The following is a 22,116-nucleotide window of genomic DNA, read 5'->3' as shown; positions in this document are numbered from 1 at the left end:
AAAATGTGTCCTGAATATTCCTCATAACCTAGTTTCTCTGTCAAGTACACACTGTGTGTCTCAGTATGTACTATGTATGCTATGACGACAGTGCTTTTATATTTGAGAAATAAGCTAATTTAATAGTCAGACTACAGGCAAGTGGGCTCCAGGGAATTTTGTTTCTCAATAGAAAAGGTGAAGGGGAAAACATTTATTACATGGTACGTGACAAAGAGAAAAAAATAAAGTTAATGTTTGCATTTTAGCTCAAGATCCTTAAATAAAGATATACGTTTAAATACATAGAAAAACTATAGAGTACATTCAAAGCACAGCTAATAAAAATAATAATATTTACTTTTATATTTTAAGTGGTCTGTAAATGTCAGTTTCATGCAATGCCAGAATTTTTTTTTTTCCAGTAAAGTCCTGTTCATAGATAGCAGGTGAGCAATTACTTGAGCTTAAAGTCTTCAATATTTAGATATCCAGTAGTAGCTAAACCAGTTAACCTACCAGAATTTTTCAAGAGGACAGACAGATCATCACAAAGATGCTCAGCATTCAAGTTGTTCAGCAATAAGAGTCTTTTTACGTCATTTTATCCATTTTATCCTAAATTTGTGGTTTTAAAACTTTTTTCTCTATTTCAAATAAAACCCAGTAAGTGAAGCAGATTCACCCAGAGAAGCATTTATTAAAGATGGAGGGCTGGGGGGAGTGAGGGAGGCTGGAAAACCACCTGCTCCCCCTTCTGCCCACCTATGTCAGCCTCCAAAGAATTGCTGGGATTTCCTGGGGTCCTCTGCACCACACCTTTGTTCTAGAACCGACCAGCAGCATGAGCATCACCTGGAAGGAAGCCTGTCAGAAATGTAGACTCTCAGGGCTTAACCAAGACCTGCTGAATCAGAATCTGCATTTTTCACAAGAGCCAGTGATTTGCTCCTACCTTAAAATTTGATAAGCACTGGCCTAGAAGAGTAAGAGAGATTTCACAGAGAAAATGAGAGAGATCAAGGTTTCTACCATTGATTCTCAAATTTAGCTGTGTCAGGCTCCCCCGGAGGGCTTGATAGAACAGAGGCTGCTGGCTGTCCACTTCTAGTGTTTCTGTTTCTGTAGATCTGGGATGGTTCCCCAATTTTTCATTTCTAACAACTTTCCAGGTGATGCCGATGCTTCTGGTCCAGGTACTACCCTTTGAGAACTATTGTTATATGCTGCTATTTTATCTCTACTTCCTTACCTTTCACCTTCTATCTCATCCCTTATCCATTTCACTTGCCTGCCCAATCATCTGTTTCTCCCCTCCTCTCTCTTTCCTTCTTCTCCTCTCCCTTCCTCTCCCCCCACCCCCCGCCTCTGCCTCTCTCTCTCTCATTGACAGGGTGAATATTTAGTTTCAATTTGCTGTACCTACTTATCTTTCACCTTATTTAAGCTGAGAGTTACAAAAGTGATGCTCATCAATCCTGCCCTCAGGTCGTATCAGTTCTTTAGGGTAGATAAAACCAGTACACAAATATCTATAAGGTAGAAAAAGATAAATGCCCTAGAGGAGATCCACATAGAGTGCTAAGCAAGTAATAGGTGAGGGTTGAAAAATCTCAATTCCTTCCACATAGAGTGCTAAGCAAGTAATAGGTGAGGGTTGAAAAATCTCAATTCCTTCATTTAGTAGAATAAATTTAATCTTTCTGGGTGGTTCAGGAATTTGGGCATTCCATAAAGAGTTAAAATTTTTGAACATCACAATTACAAATGACACTTAACAATTATCACTGCATTTCCAAGTTCTCTAGAATAAAGCTAGATTTTGTATAATTGTTCTACATGTATAAATATAGATAGTACAAAATAGTGGGTTGAATTTTAGTTCTTAGGTTTGTCACTTCCTTCTTATAAAAATTTGTAAGGGAGTCTATGGCCATGCTACCCTGAGTGTGCCTGATCTCGGAAGCTAAGCAGGGTCGGGCTTGGTTAGTACTTGGATGGGAGACCACCTAGGAAGACCAGGTCCTATAGGCATAAAAAAAAATTTATAAGGGAATTTATGGTTATAGGAGGGTACTAGCTATTTTAATTCGAGGTTACTGTGGTTTTATTCTACATTGATTGTGCCTTCTCTATGGCAGCCCGAATTATACTTAAAAAAAATGGGTGGAGAAAGTCAGGCTCCTGATTCGTTATACCACTAGGAGGGGGAGACCAGCTGCTATTTGTGTGAATTCTTTTTTAAAAAAATTGGTCAGGACATCATATTTTGCATTATATCTCTGAACATATTTTTGACAAACTGTAGTACAATCTACTTGTAATAAAATGTAGGGAGGAACACAGTCCACAGCTGGTTCAGATAGAGAGGGTCCTTGGGAGAAGGAAAGGAACACACAGTCCTCCTTGGCTAGTGGACATTGAAACATGCCCGACTGGGGAATACACCGGCAGGGAGCCCAAGCAATGCCTTTTACTTTCCTTCTCCCACTGGGTGTCAATGTTCCAGCTCAATCAATGGTCATACACCAGACCCAGCACAACCTTCTAGAATAAAGTGTAAACACAAGACTGACCGTAAGTATCTCTGTCATGCACAGTTAAAAAGCTGTAGAGTCAATGCCTTTAGCAAAATAGTAAAAGCGAAGTTAAGAGCAAACTTCTTGCTGGGCTGTAATCTGCTGTTTAGGTCCCACTCTCCCTGCCAGAATGAGTGTTTGCCTCTGAGAGATCACCCAAGAAGATAAGCTTCCATTCAACCAGTGCTCAAATAAGCTTGATTCTCGGGAGGCTCAGAATAACAAGGTTTGAACTTCGCCCAGCAGGGAAATAAACGGGCACTAGCAAAAGGAAAGATGATCCCAAGAGATAAGCTAAAGTACAAACAAAATGCAAATGGTAGAGGAACAGATTCTAAGGAGGGTTTTTAGGACCCAAACTAAATCAGGAAGAGAGAAAAGAGAGGGAAGATGGAATCACAGGAAGAAGGCTCTTTGATATGTGGGCTCCAGGACTTCCCACTCTTTCTTTACACAGTCCATATAAATTCTGAAGAAGCCGGAGAATTCCACTGGCCAATGGACAACCCCTTAAGTCAAAAAAGAAAATGAGAAATATTTTTCGGTGGGGTGTGGCTGAGTTAAGGTTTAGAGGAAGGCATGACATAAAACCTGTTTGCATTTCATTAGCTAAAATTAGCATTGAGCAGATATCATTGTGAAAGCTATCTTTTCAAAATGTCATGCAAAGAAACAAGGGAAATCCAAAATACAGATATAGCACTAGGGCTTGGGTACTTTTTATTTTCCAACTTGAAGCACTGAAGAGAACTGACTCGTATTTAAAATCATTGTGGGTCACGGAATAATAGCAGGCAACACATTCTCAGGCAATTTCATGGTACAGACTCTTGAGGCAAATTTGCTGGTCATTTTTCCTTAAAAAGAAGTTCATTATTTTGTTCTCTTTGCTATAGAGACCGGTAGCCTGAGGCCTCTTCTCTGTTGCAGAGAGATGGGCAGCAGCTAAATGTTGGTAAGAGCGATTAGCACAACACTGTTGCTGTGGCCTGAATCTAATCAGACTGGCCGTGAAGGCAGAGGGCATGTTCAAGCCAATGCCTTATCCTCTTCTGCCTACAATCATCCTGGGCCCACCTCAGTCATCTCCTAGACCACCAAGAGTGCAGGGCGCCCTTCTGGGGAACAGGACAACTATATTCTCTGGTGCTCATATTTTGTGACAAAAGGAACAATCTCAAGCCTTTATGGTCTTAATTCAAACATCAGCTTTACTTTAAAGGCTCTTTTCACTTTAAAGACTCAGCACCTTCTTACTAAATTGAATTTATATACCCCAAAGGTACCTCTACCGATTTCTAACACATACCAGGGTATTCAATGCATTTGTTAAAGGAGTGGATTGATGATTTATAGTTCTAATTACACTTGACTTCTATGACAATATTTTCTTTCTTTGATTTATTCTTATGGAAAGTCTTTGCTTAAAAGTTGTATTATAGAAATTCTGCAATTATTTTCTGGTGGTGCCTGGCAAAACGATAAGCAAAAGTTTCATTATTTAAGATATAGTACAAGGAAACAACTAACTGTGTAATTAAGATCCCACAAATCTATTTCAGAATGAACAATTTCAGTAACTAGGTAAGAAAATAATGGCAAGTTGAAAAGACTATTAGCTGAGAGAAATTGCTCTTGACTTTATGGGTACATTTATTGTCATAAGCAATGGCAGATGATGAAAAGAGTCAACAGAAAAAAATGAATTATAATAATTGGAATTGCTTGTTTTTGGATGTCAGTTACCTTTACATCAGAGAACCACAGATTTCAAAAGTGTTTCATGCTACTAACGTGGCTGGAGGAAGGCAGTGTGGTACAGTGGACAATATATAGATCAGATGAATCTAGATTATAACCTCCTAATTCCCTTGCTTTCGCTATTTACTGTGGTATAAACTTAGTTATTTAACCTTTTTGAATTCTAATTTCTTCAACTGTAAAATGAGAGTGGGGGCAGTGATACTAATCTGTTAAGTCTGTAAGATGAGTAACATTAATTGTATAGTGCCTTGTAGATAGTAAACACTTACTGAGTGAGAACTGTTATGATTATGGTAGTCAAGGATTTCTGTGTCTAGAGGGTTATGCCTACTTACTAGTAATTGAGCGCTATAATGTTTGGATGGAAAGGACTGCAGGCCATTTAACATTTCACTATACACTGTGGTTGGTAAATGCCTGCAGGATTTTGTCTTAGTTCTGAAAAAGACTGCCATTAATTTATGATGAGCTGACATGTTGCTTTCATTTGAAAAATAGTGATACTGCCTTACTCTTAGTTAGGGATAATATTTTTATCCTGGAAAATAATTTTTTCTCATTTAATCAGACTTTTATCAAAAACCAAACCCATATGAGTCAATGGAAGAGAAGCAAACTAAATTTCTTTCTGGAAGAATTAGAACACAATCAGACTAGCTTCTTCTTGTGATCATATTTTGTCCAGCTGTAGTCATTATTTTGTTGTGACCATGAAAATCAATTCACATCCTTGGTGGCTAAGCAGTTTTAAAAATTTTTCACTAAATTATTTTACTGAATTATTTTCTTATTTCCTCTGATTTATATTACTGTGTTCATGTTTTTTTCTTATTAAAGTTCATTGACCTGGCTCTTATTTTTTGACAATCTGGATCCAAAATAGCAAAGAAATTAAATATTCTGTCTTTCAAAAATAACCATCAGTACCAAATATTTATTTGTGTTGACTCGGTTTCAGATGATTCAATATATGACATCATCATCTGGAACTCCCTTATCCAAATCCTGTTTGTAACTGAAGAACTAGCAGGAAGCACTCACATATACATGTATTTTTTGTCAAAGAAAGAATGTAACAGATTGCTCTAAATTGAAGACAAATACACACACACATCCATAACTCAACTCTCTATATCCATGAGCCGTCGATGACAATTTTTAGTATTTGCATGGGTTAACTTGCAAATCTTTCAGTTTTAAACAAATACTGAGCAGCTGTAATGTGTCAGACACTCTTAAGTACTTAGGGTACATCGGTGAACAAAACAGACATCCTTGCCTCATGGAGTTTACATTTTAACAAGTGACCATTTGAAATTCTCTTCAATAATATTCAAATAGAATATGATATAAATTAATATATATCATCACCATGGTTGTAATTGGAGAATGGGAATAAATTATGTGACCAGAGGCTAAACATGCTATCAATGCATCATCATTCTCAGACCTGTGCTTGTCAGTGATGGATGGCAACCTGCGTCACAACGAAATAAAATTTAAAAAAGGCAACACTGTATAACATGTATGTGCATAATTCCTTATTTGTAATTTTAAAGTAAAAACATGTCTGAAACTGAAGTTTTTTTCATAACTTATTTGGTTTAAAGGCTGACCTGATTTCATATGGGTGTTCTATAAATCTTTATTGACTCAATTAGTGTGAATATTCATATGTTTCACTGAAGAAATATTAATGTATTTGATATGGTACTGGATGTTCCCTCAAATGCCACAATACTACCTTCATCCCTTTTGAACACCCTTCCTCCTTCACCCCCACCCCCCAAAAAAACCTGAATTCTGAGACCTGTATGGCTAGGGTTTTGGATAAGGGACTGTGGACTTATGTGTGTGAATCTTTGTAAGATTGCCAACCATATTTTCTTGGAAAGACTTTTCTTTCTGATACTGTCTTTCTGCTTTTTGGAGTATTAAAATATTCTTTCTTTTATGTGATGATAGTGTATAGTAAATGTTGGTCTGTTCTGTTTCCAAATATCTTTATTTGGCAAAACAGAAAGGTTGGCAGTCCTCTATTTCTTCTTAAACATGATGTTTATCTCTGCAATGTGAAATTCAGGGCGATACTGATCTAGTCTTGCAAGGCTGCTTTCTAGTTACTCATATTCCACCTTCAACCCATCTGCCCTATTATTTAATTATTATAGTTCTTTAAATTGACCTACTTGAAAAAACTTCTTTGTAAGGAAATAGTATATCGTCATTGTAAATGGAAAACCAGTATCATTTGCCATAAATATGAGGTCACTGAAAAAATGAATATTGTAGAAACAAAGAATATCTCTTGGTCCACCTAAAACGACCTGGGGAATCCAGCACATTCTTCTATTGAAATGGGTCAGATATAAAACATTTTAGGTTTCTTTCTACCTGACCGTTACCCTTCATCTTACCCAAGATAATTTAATTTTCTTTTGTTCTAACTTTTAAGGGTAAATCGCCAACCTCATTCCAAGTATTTCATATGTCCCGCAATGATAATCAAAACATATCTTCAGTTTTTTCTCCACTTGGGTGGTTGTAGTTATACTTTGATCTCAACTGCTCCAGTTAGCCTTGAAATTCTTTCCCCTTACAAGGGTATAGCCTAACGCTTCTCAAACTGTAACGTGCACTTGAATCCCCTTGTTAAAACTCAGACTTTGATTCAGCAGGTCTAGCGTGGAGTCTGAGATTCATTTTTCTTACAAGCTCCCAGGTGGTGCTGATGCTGCTGGTCTTAGGACCACACTTTGGGTAGCTATAGGCAAGTCGCTTAACCTCTTTGGTCTAAAATTTTGTCCATCTATAAAGCGAAGGTATTGGACTAGATGATATATGATAAGAAATATATTTTGCTTTGTACCCTGCCCTTCACATATACGAAAACAAAAGTTTCATGAAACAATATTTAACCTTTCTATGAGAGATTTATTGCAATAGCTTCTATTCTAGTCTATTATTTTTCATGAAAAAGGATAGATATGACCCACTTAATTCATTACGTGCTCACTATTTGTCACAACTTGCAGTTTAAAAACCCTGGACCTGATGATCTCTACACTTCTGCTTTTGTCAGCAGGAACAATCTCCAGTTTCAGTGGCTTGTGAATAGAACTCTTTTGAAGACTAAAGTAGCCTTCGAAGCTAATATGCTCAAACCTGAATATTAGTACCGGCTTTGTTTTCAGTTCAACACACTCTTTTTTTCTGCTCTCACACATATACTGTTTGTGGATTTGTAAACCAAGACCCAGGGAGTCTAAGGGATGTGCGAATGTGAGATATCCCCAGGCCTCTCATCCTTTGCTTTCCCCACAAACTACTTGGCTCCCAGCTGGTACTCTCCTCCTCCAAATATTTTTGAAACAGGAAGTTTGCATCTTGGATTTCAACACAAACAGAAATGCTTGTTTGGAAAAGGAATATAGAAAGCAACATGTAGCAGTCATTTTAAATTCATACAAGTATAAAAAAAATGTTATAGTCTTGAGTAACCGAAAATTAATTGAAACATTATGTTTAAAAATGCACTGGCAGTTTGCTCAAAGCTTTAATAATCACTTCTAAATTTATGAAAATTTAGAGTTGAACTGGTCTCACATTAATCTATTAATGAAGACGCTAAAATGAATAATTCTTGATGACATTTCTCTTTTAATTTAAGACTGTTCCATTTTGAAAGGCCAGTCTAGAGTTAGGTGCCTTCGCTGCTCCTATACCTGCTGCAGAAAACTTTATTGTCTGATAGTTTCTTTATGAGGGGAAAGAAGTCAAGGAAAAAGAAGCTGCCAATGATTCTGAGAGCCTTGTTTTAGTGACATCATCATGGCAAAATGTCCACATTTGGCCACATTGCTATTTATTATTGGCTCTGATCTGAAAAGGATGGGGATTTGTGTTTTTCTTTGGGTTTTTGAGAGCAACCTAACTCTGTGACTGTTGTGGACTTCTTTTCTGCCATCTTCTTTGGATATCAGGAATTGCCTGGGAGAAGATAATCAAAGGCAGTGGCTCTTACCCTTTGCTGTGTAGCCGAATCACCTGGGGACTTTAAAACACAACTCAAAAGACCTTTGAGATTCTGATTCAATAGGTCCCACTGCACCTCCTACAACCCTCCACTTTTGGAAAAGGCTCTCTCCAGGTGATCTGATATACAACAGAGGCTGAATAACTACTGGACTCGGACACATCAATGGGCTTTGTACTTACCCCTAAACTGCCACTTCCCCAGGAACTGAAATGTCCAGAGACTGCAAGAGAAGAAAGGAATCTGGGGATTCTCCCAATATGTTTCTATGTCTTTTATGAACCTCCTTTTCATGCTCTTGTAGACAGCCTTCTGAACAACAAACTCTACTATCTTTATCATATCTGACTTCACTAAGTAGTACTGTTTTTGGCAGTTTCTAAACCATTCTCCCAAATGTTGCCAGTTAGTGTATAATAATTGATATTCACATTGTCCAATTGGTTGACGAATGAACTTTTAGGTAATTCATTTGAAAGCTTTTATCACTAGCTCTAAATAATCAAGTCAATTATTCGTTCATTTATTTTTTCATTCATCCTTCATTAAAAAGTAAACGCATTCCCCAGACATTTATTAAGCACTTAGAATAGTGAAGTGATTAACAGCCTGAGATCAAGCGTCTTCTTGGGTTCAAAGCCGGCTCCATTATTTCTCAACTTTTTGACCTTGAACAAAGTATCTAACTTCATAAATCTCAATTTCCTTATCTGCAAACAGGAATAATAATGGAACCTGCCTCATTGATGGTGCTATGAGAAAATGAACTTGAAAACAGTTAGCACAGTGCCTAGGACATGGCAACTATGCAGTAAAGGTTAGCCATTATTATTATCATCATGTGTAAGGCAGCTGGCTAGGTCCTGAGGATACCAAGATGGATAAGATTAGATGATTTACAGTATAGCAGTGAGGAGTCAAGCACCAATTAAATACATGGAGTAAATGTGCAGGGAACACCTGGGTAGATCTGATGTCTATTATAGGTGGGTCAGGGAGGGAGAATAATAAGTGCCCAGGGAAGCCTGAATGATATGATGTTGGAGTAAAGTTCTGAAGGAAGATTAGTATTGAATGACAAAAGATAATTTATCTATAATAAAGTAATTTTGCATTACATTGACCATTGAGATTACAAGTGTGTTAGCATTTTTTTAATGTTCATTTTTAGGATTATGCCTTGTTATGGGCAGGTTTGTGTCCCCCCCAAATTCATATGTTGAAGCTCTAACCCTGGGACTTTCCTGATGAGATTAGCATCCTTAAGAGAAGAAGAAAACAGAGAAATCTCACTCTCTTCAAGTGCATGTACTAAGGAAAGGCCATGTGAGAACAAAATAAGAAGACAGACATCTGCAAACTTGGAAGAAGGTCCTCACTGGATATTGAATCTGTCAGCACCTTAATGTTGGACTTCCCAGCCTCCATAACTATGAGAAGTAAATTTTGGTTGCTTAAGCCACCTAATCCATGGTATTTTGTTATAGCAGCCTGAGCAGACTAAGACATGACTCTTCATTTACAAGCCTTTATCAGTCATGCAGAGTTTACCAATATCAGCATGTTTTTATAAAATAGTAAGATCTAAAGAAAACATTATGTTTTTAAATATTATTTTTCAGTGGAATTCAAGAAGATACCTATAGATGCAAAGAAAGGAAGAAATCCCAGACATACTCTATTTCTTCTCTGTTCAACCCTATTGCCATCACTAGCTAAGAGGCAAGAAAGGAATATGTGGGCAGCTGACTTAATGCATACGGTTTAATATATCAGCCCCAACTATTAGATTCCTATTCTCTAAACATCTCAAAAATCTGCATTTGGACAAAAGGCTAGATCATTTGTAGATATAGCTGAAGAATGTCTATCTGCTCTTAGGCTGAGGTCACTCATATCAAGCTCCATGCATTTTGCTAAGACCTTTGTTTATTCATGTTGAAACCAGAATAGTTTCAAGGCTTAATACCATGGAATGACTAAAGAAATAGAAATTTTTATACGGAAACAAAATTTCCTCATTGCAACATCTCTTTACACCCTTCTTTACCTTTATTCCTCACCACTAGCCAGGGTGGGATGGGGTATGGAACCAGGAAGAACACAACAGTGGGGTTTAAATGGCCCTTATTACTTTCAACTTCAGTGTGCTCCTGCAAATTAAGAAGTTGAAGATCAAGTTTGACAGAAGTCGAAGTTGCGTAAATTCCAATGAATAATAGTCAACATTCATGAGGTGTAGGTTCTCAAGCAACCCTTTAAAGGCCCTGTAGCTGATGATGGAAATTCAGGCTCTTCTTGGGAGTTTCTAGAATATCCAGTATAACTTATAGACGCAATGTGGGTGGGGTTTTACACAGCCACCTTAGACAGGAGTCCTCTTCATGTCTTTTTCTTTGCCACTGAACATTCCTGCTTGGCTCCCCCTACCCCTACCTGGTACCCTTGGTTTAGCTCTCCTTTCCTTCATTCCGATCTAAGTCCTGCAAAGTCACCATTAAATCAGACTCCTAAGGATACGAGGATTTAAAAATCTCCCTAACTCCAACCCTTTCCTCTGCATCAGGTTTGGATTGGTTGAAAACAGAAAAGAACCTAGCAATTGAACTTTATGTTCATTCAAATATATTATCTTATTTGAAGCTCACATCCATTCTACGAGCAACGTGGGCCAAGAGTGGTTTTCCTAGTATAGAGAAGTAGAAATTCAGTCACAGGAAAGCATAATTTGTACTAGGTGACAGTCTTCCGATTTATAGGTGAAATGAGTCATCCTCAAGGGTACTGATACCCTGTTGAATACTCTTCTAACTCTTTCTTATCTCTAGGTCCATTTGCTAGAGATAAGAAAACTAAATTTCAATGGGAGAGATGTCTCAGCTTTCTTCTGCAATCCTTGAGAATGCCCAAGAATCTTTATCTTCAGTAACTTCTCTTGATGGTCTTTAAATGTTTTCTGGATGGTATGGGGAACACAAAAGTATGAAGGTAGAACACCTGCAGTGGCCCCTTTAAAGTTAAACTAAATGTTGCATTGTAAGAAAACAATTAAAATCTAGCTCCTGGGCTGATTACATCCAGTCCACTCTCTGCTGTCGTCACCTGATAAATTCTCATCCTACTTTGTCATGAGCTTAAAAAGGAAACACCAGTAGCCAAAGACCAAGAGGAGAAGAGAATGTTTACTCATATAACTAATGAAAACTGCCAAGCACAGAATTTCCCGTGCACTTATCTTCGATTTTCTCTACATGTATAGTTTTCACAAAAGCTGAGGGTCTGAAGTTGTACTGAATCAGATTCTGATTTGGTACATTAATACATCATGGTATCAGGAACCTGATAACACAATTTTCTTTAGGTTTTAAGAACACCTTTTAGTTTGTCCCATATCTAGAAAACAAATTTTCACCTAGGTGGCCAGAGCAGAACAAGTTGTGGCCAAAGGAAATGAAAGGAAGGCTGAGGGAAGGCCATGAGATGGCAAGTGGCTAGAAGCCCAGAGAAGACTCAGTTCCTGGTCTTGGTAAGACATGAGGCATGATTGGCCGCTGCAGAGGGAAGTTTTCTAAATCAACATCATGAGTTTTCTTTTCCACTGCCTGCATCTGAAATACCTACATTCCTTACTACCTGGAAAACAGGCCAACCAACCCTCTTTTGTTATCAGTTAAGAGTTGGACTTGAAAGGACAGTTCTAAAACTAGAATCTGTGGAATTCCATTTACCTTCTGAGTAATTTTTTTTTAACTCCTTGTTATTTTTTGGCTGAGACACTCTTCCATTAATAGACTGAATACCTGTTTATTCCACTGCTATTAAAAAGTCTGAAAGCTGCCAAAGGATGCTTTTACCATGTTCCTAGCAATGAATAGTCCTACCTTTTCCTGCCGATATAAGCAAAGCTGTGATTGACTGCCAAACTTAAAATTTCTGGGCTGAATCAAGTACACTGAAGCAGTGTTTTTTAAACTATGGGTCTCCACCCATTAGTGGGTTGTGGAATCAATTTAGCGGGTCACACGAAGTACCTTTTAAGAAATGAAATAAAGGAGACTGCAAAGCATCAGAGATCATCGCATTTTCTAAGAGTAAAGATTGTTTTGTGCAACTTTTGAGTTTGCAGACACACACCACTCGTAGACTCAATGGTTATGTAAAATGTATTTCTTACCGTGGACTGTGGTCATCAATTTAAAAGCCATTCCACCAAAGCAATTCCAGAAACACTGAAAGAAGTGACTTGCTTAAGGAAATAGAGCCCTTCTGATTTCTGACTGTCGTCCAGAGTGCTGGCTAAGAAAAGGGAGGGGATGAGGAGACTCACAGAAAGTGGACAAGAGCCCAGGATGGGGTTTCAAGCCAGAGGCTTGCTGGCCAAATGAGAGGGTTGGCATGTGGACAAACAAGGGCTTTATTACTGCTGCTTAATAGCTGCATGAAGACTAAGGAGTTTTTAAAGAAATCAAGCACATAGGCTTCAACAGCACCAACAAGATCTCAAGGTGTGCGACTTCACTTTGAGAGAGATATTTCAGGAACTGCACGGTTGGCGATTTGCACAAAGTTCTAAATGCTTGGTAAATGCAAACAAAACTTCAAGTGTGCTTGAGATGTATATTCTGTTAGGTTAAAACATAAAACATTGACACAATCCGGTGGTTTTAACCTACAAATATTGCAATTTTATAAGGTTCTGTCTTCAAAGAAACTGCTTTCCAATTTTCCTTCAGGTAAAACAGCCAGTGCGTTGGTGTATATCCATCTGTCTATTTATCCATTTATCTAACTTTCTTGAGGGTCGGGTGTGGGGGTTCTGAGGATTAAAATACAGGTTTGCCTTTCAGAAATGAAGCAAAACTTAAAATATCACTTGGCCAGTTATTACAGCTGCACTTAAAAGAAACCTAATTATCTTGAGGAGTTTGTTGTTTAGTTGGTGGGTATCAAATAAAGCCTAGGCCAAAACATCTAAAAAGGCTGTCAAATATTTTTTTCTGAAATCCCTCTAAAATATTTTTAAATACCTTGAGACTAAAATTGGTTTCCTTACTTATTAACATGACAAAAAATTATTTTCCCTAAAATATATGTATATAATATATATACATTTATATTGAAAACTCAGAGTATTGGGCTGTTTCCTATCATGCTGACAAACTTAAACTCTGCAACTTTACTATTGATTCCTCCATCCCCAGCAAGTATCTCTGCTTCTGACGTCTTTCATAAACAATTTCCTTATTTTCCAAGGAAATGCTTAGCTTCCCTCTTCCTGATTTTTACCGTGGCAGATAAAATTTATTCTTCCGGATATTATTTCCTAGTAGAAGAGAAATAAAATAAGTTGTGCTTTCTTTTTATTTCTTCATTTTCCCAGAAACGTGTTTGCAAGGCAACAATTTTCCATACTGTCCGAGCTGAAAAAAAGTGAGCCAAGAAAAACCCCGAAACACTAGCAGAAAGAAAAATATTTGGTACTTAGCTATGGTTCCTCCTTCCTTCCCTCTCTCCCTCCCTGCTTCTCTCCTTTCTCCCTTGCCTTCCCTTCCCTTTCTTCCTTTCTTCCTTTCTTCTTAGCTTGCTTTCTTTGATATGAAGGAGGGGAAAGAAATCTTCAAGAATGTCTACTAAGTTACTTTAATTAAATGCGATGCATGTGTCTCCCTTTATGGACCATGCAATTCTAAGAGTACTGTTTGTCATGTCCTAGACTCTTCCGAAATGTCTGAATTGACACAAGAGAAATCTTGTAAACAAAATGTTCTTTCAAGTCGGCGTCATATCCTAGGCATGTTCACTGTAAATACCAAAAACTATATTTAAAAACATTTTGAAACAAAAAGATTATGGATCAAAGGATTTTAGGCATAGGAGGTGTGATTTTCTGACAACTTAACTCAATTCCTGCTTTAAGAGACGTGATACAAAATTAAGTGATTAAAATATCCCAATTGATCAGAAATTGAGAAAAAATTCTTTCTGAGAAGAGGAGCTTGATCCTGGGCTGGTGTTCAAATCAGTGACAGCAGCAGAATTCCATAGCAATGACTCACCTTGAAACCTTTTATTTGGAGATCCCAAAGCAGTCATCTAGCTCAAGAAGCTAATATTTTTCTTTGCTCTCGGGCATGAAATAAAAAAATCCTAAAAAGATTGTTGAAATTGTTCTGACTGTAGAGAAGTGGCATATGTTACCCAATATGTCACAAATTTCCAGAATGAAGAGGAGTGGTTCAGGCAGATCAGCTTTAAGCCTGGTCTTGAGTGCTCCTCAGGACTGTGTGAAGACAGGAACGTGTGTGAGATGTACAGAAAAGTGTGGAAAACAAAATAAGCAAAGCCCAAGGATGTGCTACTTCAATTGATCAAATCTCATCATTTTGTCATATTGCTGAATTTAGTGTTTAACAGTTCCATGCACAGTTTTGAAATATTTTATTTACTATAAAGATATGATAATCTATTCTTTTACTAATTCAACTTTAGAGAAAACAAGGCCGAATTAATTCAGGTCTCTCAAATTGAATTTAGGTGCAGGGTATCATTTCCTGGGCATGGCACTACTGGTACTATATTCTCAAAGGCCATCTGGAAAGTTGAACTGAAATCAGCTGTGTCCAGGCTATGACCAGTGTAGCAGATGCTGCTGTGAAGACTGAGGCACCAAGTTTAGTGTGGACTAGCTATTGGTTAGCCACCTTACCAAACTGTTCCCATGCCTGCTCTAGTTGGAAAATGCCCAGTGTTTCCTTTCCCAGGGTGGCAGATTGTTGTCACAAAAACCTGCAACAAATTCTCCCATTCTACATATCTTTGGTGATGAGACTTTGCCATTCTTTTCATCAAGAGTTAGGGGGCCACTCTCTGAATTGAGGTGACCCTGTGGCTTGCTTTGATCAAATAGAGTGTGTTAAGTGACACTGTGTGGCTTCCGAGACTATAGTTTCAGAGGCCTTGTAGCTTCCACTTGCACATTCTTTTGGAAGTCAGCCACCATGTAGGAAGTCACACTACCCTGAGGTGGCCATTTTGTGAGATAACCCAAGCTGGCCATGGAGAGGCCATGGGAAGAAAGACAGATGCCTGGCCGACCACCAGGTAATCTAGCCATCTGAGCTGAGGTAAAAGACATGTGGGTGAAGAAGTTATCTTGGATGTTGCAGCCCCAGCAGATACAATGTGGAGCAGAAATACCACCCAGCTGAGTCCAGTCCAGACTGCAGAAGCACAAGAAGACCTTGTTTAAAGCTGCTAAGTCTAGAGTGTTTGTCATACATCACTGATAACTGAAACACCCAGCCTCTCTTATAGCTGAGGTATGAGCGTGCTTGGCCACTGACAAGTAAGAGGCAGTTTGCTAAGGGTAGCATGAGAGAGGGTTTCTGGAAGAGGGCGTCTTCCCGTAATGAAGACACATGTGAGGAGAAACTGCTTCTCTCCCAGGCTTTGGATACAGCTGTGCAAGCATGTGATGCCTAGAGATGCAACACCTTGTAACTCAGAGAGGACAAACCTGGGGATGAAGGCAACATGGGGAGAATGGCAGAGCAGCAAGATTGAGGGCATTTTAATGATCTTGTGCCACAGAATTAATAGAAACTCTAAAGCCAACTACCTCTGGAGTTCTTGCTTTGCGAGATAACACACCTTTAAATCATCTTCTGTATGGAATTCTGTAACTTTCAGTCAAATAATGGTAAACGCCATTGATAAATCACTCCAGTGAATAGAGAGGGAACTTCCCCTTAACACTAGCTGCATGTGGCGTTCGCATAACAAACTGGCTCTCTGCACGGTCGTCCAAGGTGCTAAAAGAACCAGGACAGAGATGGCTTCACTCAAATATGAGAAGATAAATTACCTGTGAATTCAATAAAATCCCCACTGGCTTTCTGAAATACCATGTCCAAAAAATGTCCCTGTAACTATGATACCATCTCAAATTTTTCACATAATCTTATTTTAATGTCGCCTCAGGTCTGAAAACTTACTACCTTTGTTTCTGGAAACCCAATTTAAATTTATAAAGAAAGCTGATATTCTTTATAGGTGGTCAAACATGGGCGCATCATTATATTATTGAAACCAGCTCAAGATATGAGAGAGAAATTCGAACATATGTAAGTATGAGAAACATTTTGAAAAACCAAATAATTCACATTAATGGATAATGTGTGACAGCCCTAACCACCATTATGTATACCAAGAATATGCAAATGTGAATGGGGGAATATTTTATTACAAAATAATATATAAATACTATGCAATAGCAGGCAGTTAAATAGCTATAAGTGTGTGCACTGAGGTTATCGATTAGCATGCAACTTTCTTAACTGATATTGAGTGATTAGATGGTGCTTTTTATGGCCAATTAGCATTTTGACTTAGTATAAAGACAAGTTTTGTTCAGAAGTTAAGTCTTCCATTAAAGATAATTACTATGCCATGAATTTTTTACTTACAAATTTTATTTCGGTAAGTTTGCTTAGTATAATGGCATCGAACGGCTACTTTGTATTTTTGAATTTAACCAAAGTTTGCTAGCCTTCCTCATTTTCTTTGATGCACGCAGACAAATTATACAGTGAAAGAGGGCAAATATCACTTTTGCGTGGAGTATTCTGAGGTCAGTTGGGTTCCAGGCCTAGCCCTACTGTGCGTCCTTGGGCCAGTCACTGAACTGCTCCAGCTGTCAGGTTTCCCATTTGTAAAAGGAAGGGATTTTTCCAGTGCTGTCCAATAGCACTTACTGTGATGATGGCAGTATTCTATATCTGCACTGTCCAATACGGTTGCCATTAGCCATACGTGGCCATTGAGCACTTGTAATGTGGCTAGTGTGACCAAGGAACTGACTATTTAATTTCTTTTTATTTTGTTAATTTACATTTAAATTAAATAGCCACCTGTGGCGAATGGCTGCAGTATTGGACAGTACAGATAGATGATCTAGGTCCTTTATCTAAATATTAATTACTCCTCTAACCCCAACTTTCTACTTCACGTTCTCTTTCCTATATTCACCTCTCCAACTCTTCTGTCTTTTAATCTCACTTAGAATTAAAGGTCTGCTATGCCTCCATTGCCATTCTAGCTTAGAGTCAAAAGCTTAGAACTAACCTGCAGCATTAACCCACTTCTTGAAATGGAGAGAAGGACCAGGTGTAAAGAACCTCTTTGATCTTCCATTACAGTCTGATTGGAGAGTCAGGAGTTATTTGGATGGAATGAAATCTGACACGTATCGAGTCAAAAGGCAGTGTTGATATGGCTTCCTATTTCAGGACAATGTCCGCTTCAGTTAGAAGCTTTACTGTCCAAAACTTCTGCTAATAAACATGTCCACATGGTCAGTATGGGCAATTCTATGCCGAACATTGTCTATTATAATTACATCGTGTGATTCCTACCACGTGCCAAGGCCTAGAACTAAGTTCTGAGGCTGGGAACATGAGTAGGTTTCTCTCCCCTTCTAGGAAAAATCCAGCTCTAACAGAGGAGGTGACACATTTATAACACACTGTGACACATCCTAGAATCAATGTGTGAACAATGTGCTATAAGATGATAGAGGAGGGAGCAAATCCTCATCCTCCTTCCTGGCAAGCTAGGGAAGGTTTCAGAAAGTTGGTATCATGTGAAGAAGGGTGAGCAGGAGTTTCTTAAAGCACCAAGGACAGAGGAGGGCACTCCTGACAGAGGACCACGGCTCCTTCAGAAATGTCAGTCCAATAGAGTTATCCACAAGCTTTATGTTTAAGTTTCAGAGAGAAAAAGTAAGAAGATCTCAGAGCTGATATTGCCACCTCTCACTAAAGAGTCCTTCGGCTAAAGGATTTCTCAAATCGGTAAAATGATTCAAACTTTGGGTTCTGACTCTTTCAAAGGGCAATCTGCACTTTCTTGATAAATGATGAGAGGTCCTACCTCTTCCAACCCCACTCAGCTCCACTTCTTGAAAGCAGTAAAGAAAACGCTAAGGCATATTAAAGAGAAGTCTTTTGAAGGTACTGAGTGCAAGGCAGAGTCCATGCGTTAGAGATAGGCAAAGAATTAGGAAGTTGTATAAACAGCTAGTATCATCATCTGGAGCATTGATTTTCTAATCAAAATAGAATTGTTTTTCATCACTAGGCTGACTGAGTCTCGGAATATGAACCTTCTGAGAGTCTAATGCTAACCTCTGTGACACAGAGACATTTTGTCTCCAAGAAGAGTTTGTTTTCCTGTATTTCTGTTTCCTACAGTGAAGTCACTGGGGCAGGTGGGATATGAAATGCTGGAGTTTGCCTCTCTGGCGAGCTGGAAAGGAATTTCTACATTATTGGGATCATCCATTTAATTACAGCACTTAGTGCTTGTAGAAGCAGTTACCTTGCCCCATCCCCTGTTGTTTAGAAATTTACAGGCTAAAAGGGAGATGATGACACAGACAGGATATTAAGGCCCTATAAACAAATACATACTCATTATAGGAACATACAATAAATATTTGCGTTATGTGAAAGCCACAGGCCAGGGCAAATAGTGGGTGGAGTGCTGGCAGATCTGGCTTGAGGCAGTTAAATGATGCTACAGTTCCCTCACTTTTCTCACCTGCTGTTATAAATATCTGTAAGAGATATTCAAGCTCCTTCCCTCTGTTCTATAAAGTTGTTCACAAACATTGCTACATATTAGAATCATCAAGGGAGCTGTAAAAAAATCTGGGTGACCAGGTCACTCCCCAGACCAATTAAATTTGTAGCTCTGGGGGAGGAACCGGCCCTCAATATTTTTTAAACTCCCCAAGTGATTGCAAAATGCAGCAAAGTTTATAAACCTCTGCTTTAGACTTCAGAACAGTGATTCCTAATTTTGGAGTTAAAAAATACAGATTTCTGGGCCCACCCCAGAACTACTGAATCACCATCTTTAGGAACGTATCTTGATCTTTATTTTTCAAAAAACTTCAGAGCCAGTCTGATTGATGCCCACCCTTAGTTGAAAACCTCTGTTCTTAAAGCACTAAATCTAGAATGGGGATTTCTCCTCTGATGTGCACGTGAAATGTAAGATAAATTCAAATTAAAATGATAAGGTCCATTAAAATGCTATGTCGAGGATATTTACTTTCTGGGACATCTCTTTCTTTTTTTCTTTCTTTTTTCTTTTTCTTTTCTTTTCTTTTCTTTTTTGCTTTCAACTTTGTATTAAAGCATAACACACTTACAGACACTCTCACAGAACGTAAGTATACAACCTGTGTAACCAGCACCCAGATCAAAACCTTGAAGCTTATTGATGAAAGCCATTCTTACAGGTGTGATAAAGAAATTATGGTTCATATATACAGTGGAATATTATTTAGCCATTAAAAAAGTGAAATCCTACCATTTGCAATGACATGGATGGATCTAGAGGTATTTATGCTGAGTGAAATAAGTCAGCCAGAGGAAGATAACTACCATATGATTTCACTTATATGCAGAATCTAAGGAACAAAAACAAACTAATCAAAAACAGATTCATAAATATAGTGGATAATTCAGTGATGGACAGAGGGGAGTGGGGTTGGGGGGCTGGGAGAATGGGGTGAAGGGTTAAAGAAGTACAAATTAGTAGTTGATAGTTGGTCACGGAAATGGGGAGCACGGCAGAGGGAATGCAGTTAGCATTAATAAGATGGCTAGGTGGAGGGCCAGGGGAGGGAAGGAGTAATTGAGGGGATCATCTTATGAACTATATAGACGTCTGACCAATGTACGGTATATTTGAAACTGATTTAAATAAATTAAAAAAATAAAACAAACCCTGTCACTTACCAGGCTCCCAGAAATCTTCCCTCGTGGATGCAACCCAGGCCCCACAGGAACCACTAACCCGATTTCTAACATCTCTTCTTAAAGTTTTATTTGTTTCCATTATCGAATTGCAATAAAGTTGGCTTATTTAGATGTAAATAATTATTGAGAGATAATTGAGAAGCCAATAGTATTTTGAGGACAAATGGCTTGATACATCTTGTATTGCTGTTGTTTGTGGTTATTTAAAACAAGGAAGAAAATAGTAAAGAAATATTGTTCTGGATTTTCCTATATCGTTAGTTATTGGGTGCAATTTTCTAACACTTTATAACATTAACCCCAAGCTTTGTTAACAACTCTGCAAACGTAAGACTCATTGCCGTCTCTACTTAACAGACGAAAATATGGAGAAATGGAGCCTTAGAAAGGAAGTGAGTTGCCAAGATTTGGCTTTAGGTTCCTGTTACGCAGAAGGCTTTTCCCTCCACGCTGCACACTGTCTCACATTTGTGACTGAGAGTTTAATCTCCTATAAATATCAACATGAATAAAGGTCTCTAGGCATTCACACTATGAAATTCTGATTATGGATTGTAACTAATTTGGCTGTTTCTTTAAAAAGTCATTCCCCAAATACTTTATAGACTGTAATTCTCAAATCACATAGATGAGTTTTTAGTTAATGTGTTCTTTTCTGATTAAAGAAGTAATTCATATTTATCGTAGAATGAGACTAACACATAGAAGAAGAAACTAAGAACCATGCATTATACCTGAGTTCTTTTAAAATAAGAAGGACCTTTAAGAACCCAGGTTTCCTGTAGGAAGAAAGAGTTACTTAATCTTTGGATCCTTTTTAAGAGATTTGATGTGAATAACTTATTTCTAAGTATTTCTAAGTGTTCTGGAGTTGGTACAGACCCGGTGCTCCATTCCATATGGTATGCGAACAATTCGAAAAGATCAACAGCCCTCTGATCTCAGGTTTTTTTCACAGATTACCACATTTCCCCATAAAATTTTTTGTGTAACTACATTTCCCCAGAATTTTTTTAAAAAAATAGTTATGATCAAAGAAACTATCTTTCCTCTTTTTTTCTACTTGTTAATGGTATTGGCTGAAATTGTGGTATTTAGAAATTTATCATCGGTACATCTAAAGTCTCAACAGAGATTTCAGGAAGCCTTGAGGTTTGGGGGCAAGTGTGCTTTTTTTTTCTTTTTTTTCTGGAGGACGAAGCTGAGTACCTTTTTCAATGTATTCCTGTTGCTCAAAATATTCTGTGAGAATTCAGAAAGCAGGAGCAAGACAGTTTGGAGGGGGTACATCCCAACACTGCCTCTCAGTTTCTAGATTAAATAGTACAGAAATTTTCTCACTTACTCAGCCATGACTCTGTCAAAAACCACTGATTACATCTCTAGATTTCTCCAATCAAATCACAAAACAATACTCTCACTATGCCTCAAGGAGGGTAGGACCAAAACACTTTGCTACTCCTGGAATTCAGCACATACTCATTGGATCAAGAGACTTGAGAGATAAGCAAGGGCTCCTTCCTACCAGAGATTGAGCAGCTGTAGACTTCAGGGTGGCTGGATACACAGGACTTTGCTCAGTTATACCAAGAATTGGAGAATCGAGAAGTTTACACAGGATCCAGGCACTGCGACTTGACAGAAAAGTAATTTTTTCCACTTAAACCCTCAAACATGTATTCTTATATAATCTACCACTCTGCCCCTCATAAAAGCTGATACTTACACTTTCATATATTTCTCAAATCTTTTATATACACATATCCATGATATAGGTGTACCACAGTTTTTTTCCAACCATTCTCCAATTATTAGGCATCTGTTTAGTTTCCAGATTCTTCTTTCCCTTACCAAACAATGATGCAATAATGCAACATTCCGGCATCCTGGGGCTTTTATTTTCATGAGCTAGCTTCCCAGAAGCCAAATC

At 38.1% G+C, this 22,116-nt stretch overlaps 1 protein-coding gene and 1 pseudogene across 12 annotated transcripts in view; one reads left to right on the top strand and one right to left on the bottom strand.

Moving 5' to 3' along the window:
• THRB (thyroid hormone receptor beta) overlaps window positions 1-22,116 on the bottom strand; it is a 305,448-nt gene that overhangs the window by 107,156 nt on the left and 176,176 nt on the right. The window contains exon 3 of one of the 12 annotated variants that reach the window (XM_039836743.1): window positions 8,541-8,581. The exons of the other annotated variants lie outside the window; for them this stretch is intronic. The gene's annotated coding sequence lies outside the window, so the exon portion shown is untranslated. The remainder of the gene's footprint in view (window positions 1-8,540; window positions 8,582-22,116) is intronic. 12 annotated transcript variants of the gene reach the window in all.
• LOC120581837 (uncharacterized) lies at window positions 1,905-2,013 on the top strand (annotated as a pseudogene).

This window comes from Pteropus medius, unplaced genomic scaffold (genome assembly GCF_902729225.1).
Source record: "Pteropus medius unplaced genomic scaffold, Ma_sr-lr_union100, whole genome shotgun sequence".
Classification (NCBI taxonomy): domain Eukaryota; kingdom Metazoa; phylum Chordata; class Mammalia; order Chiroptera; family Pteropodidae; genus Pteropus; species Pteropus medius.
Note: the sequence above shows the minus strand (reverse complement) of the source record. Positions and strands in the feature narration are given on the sequence as shown.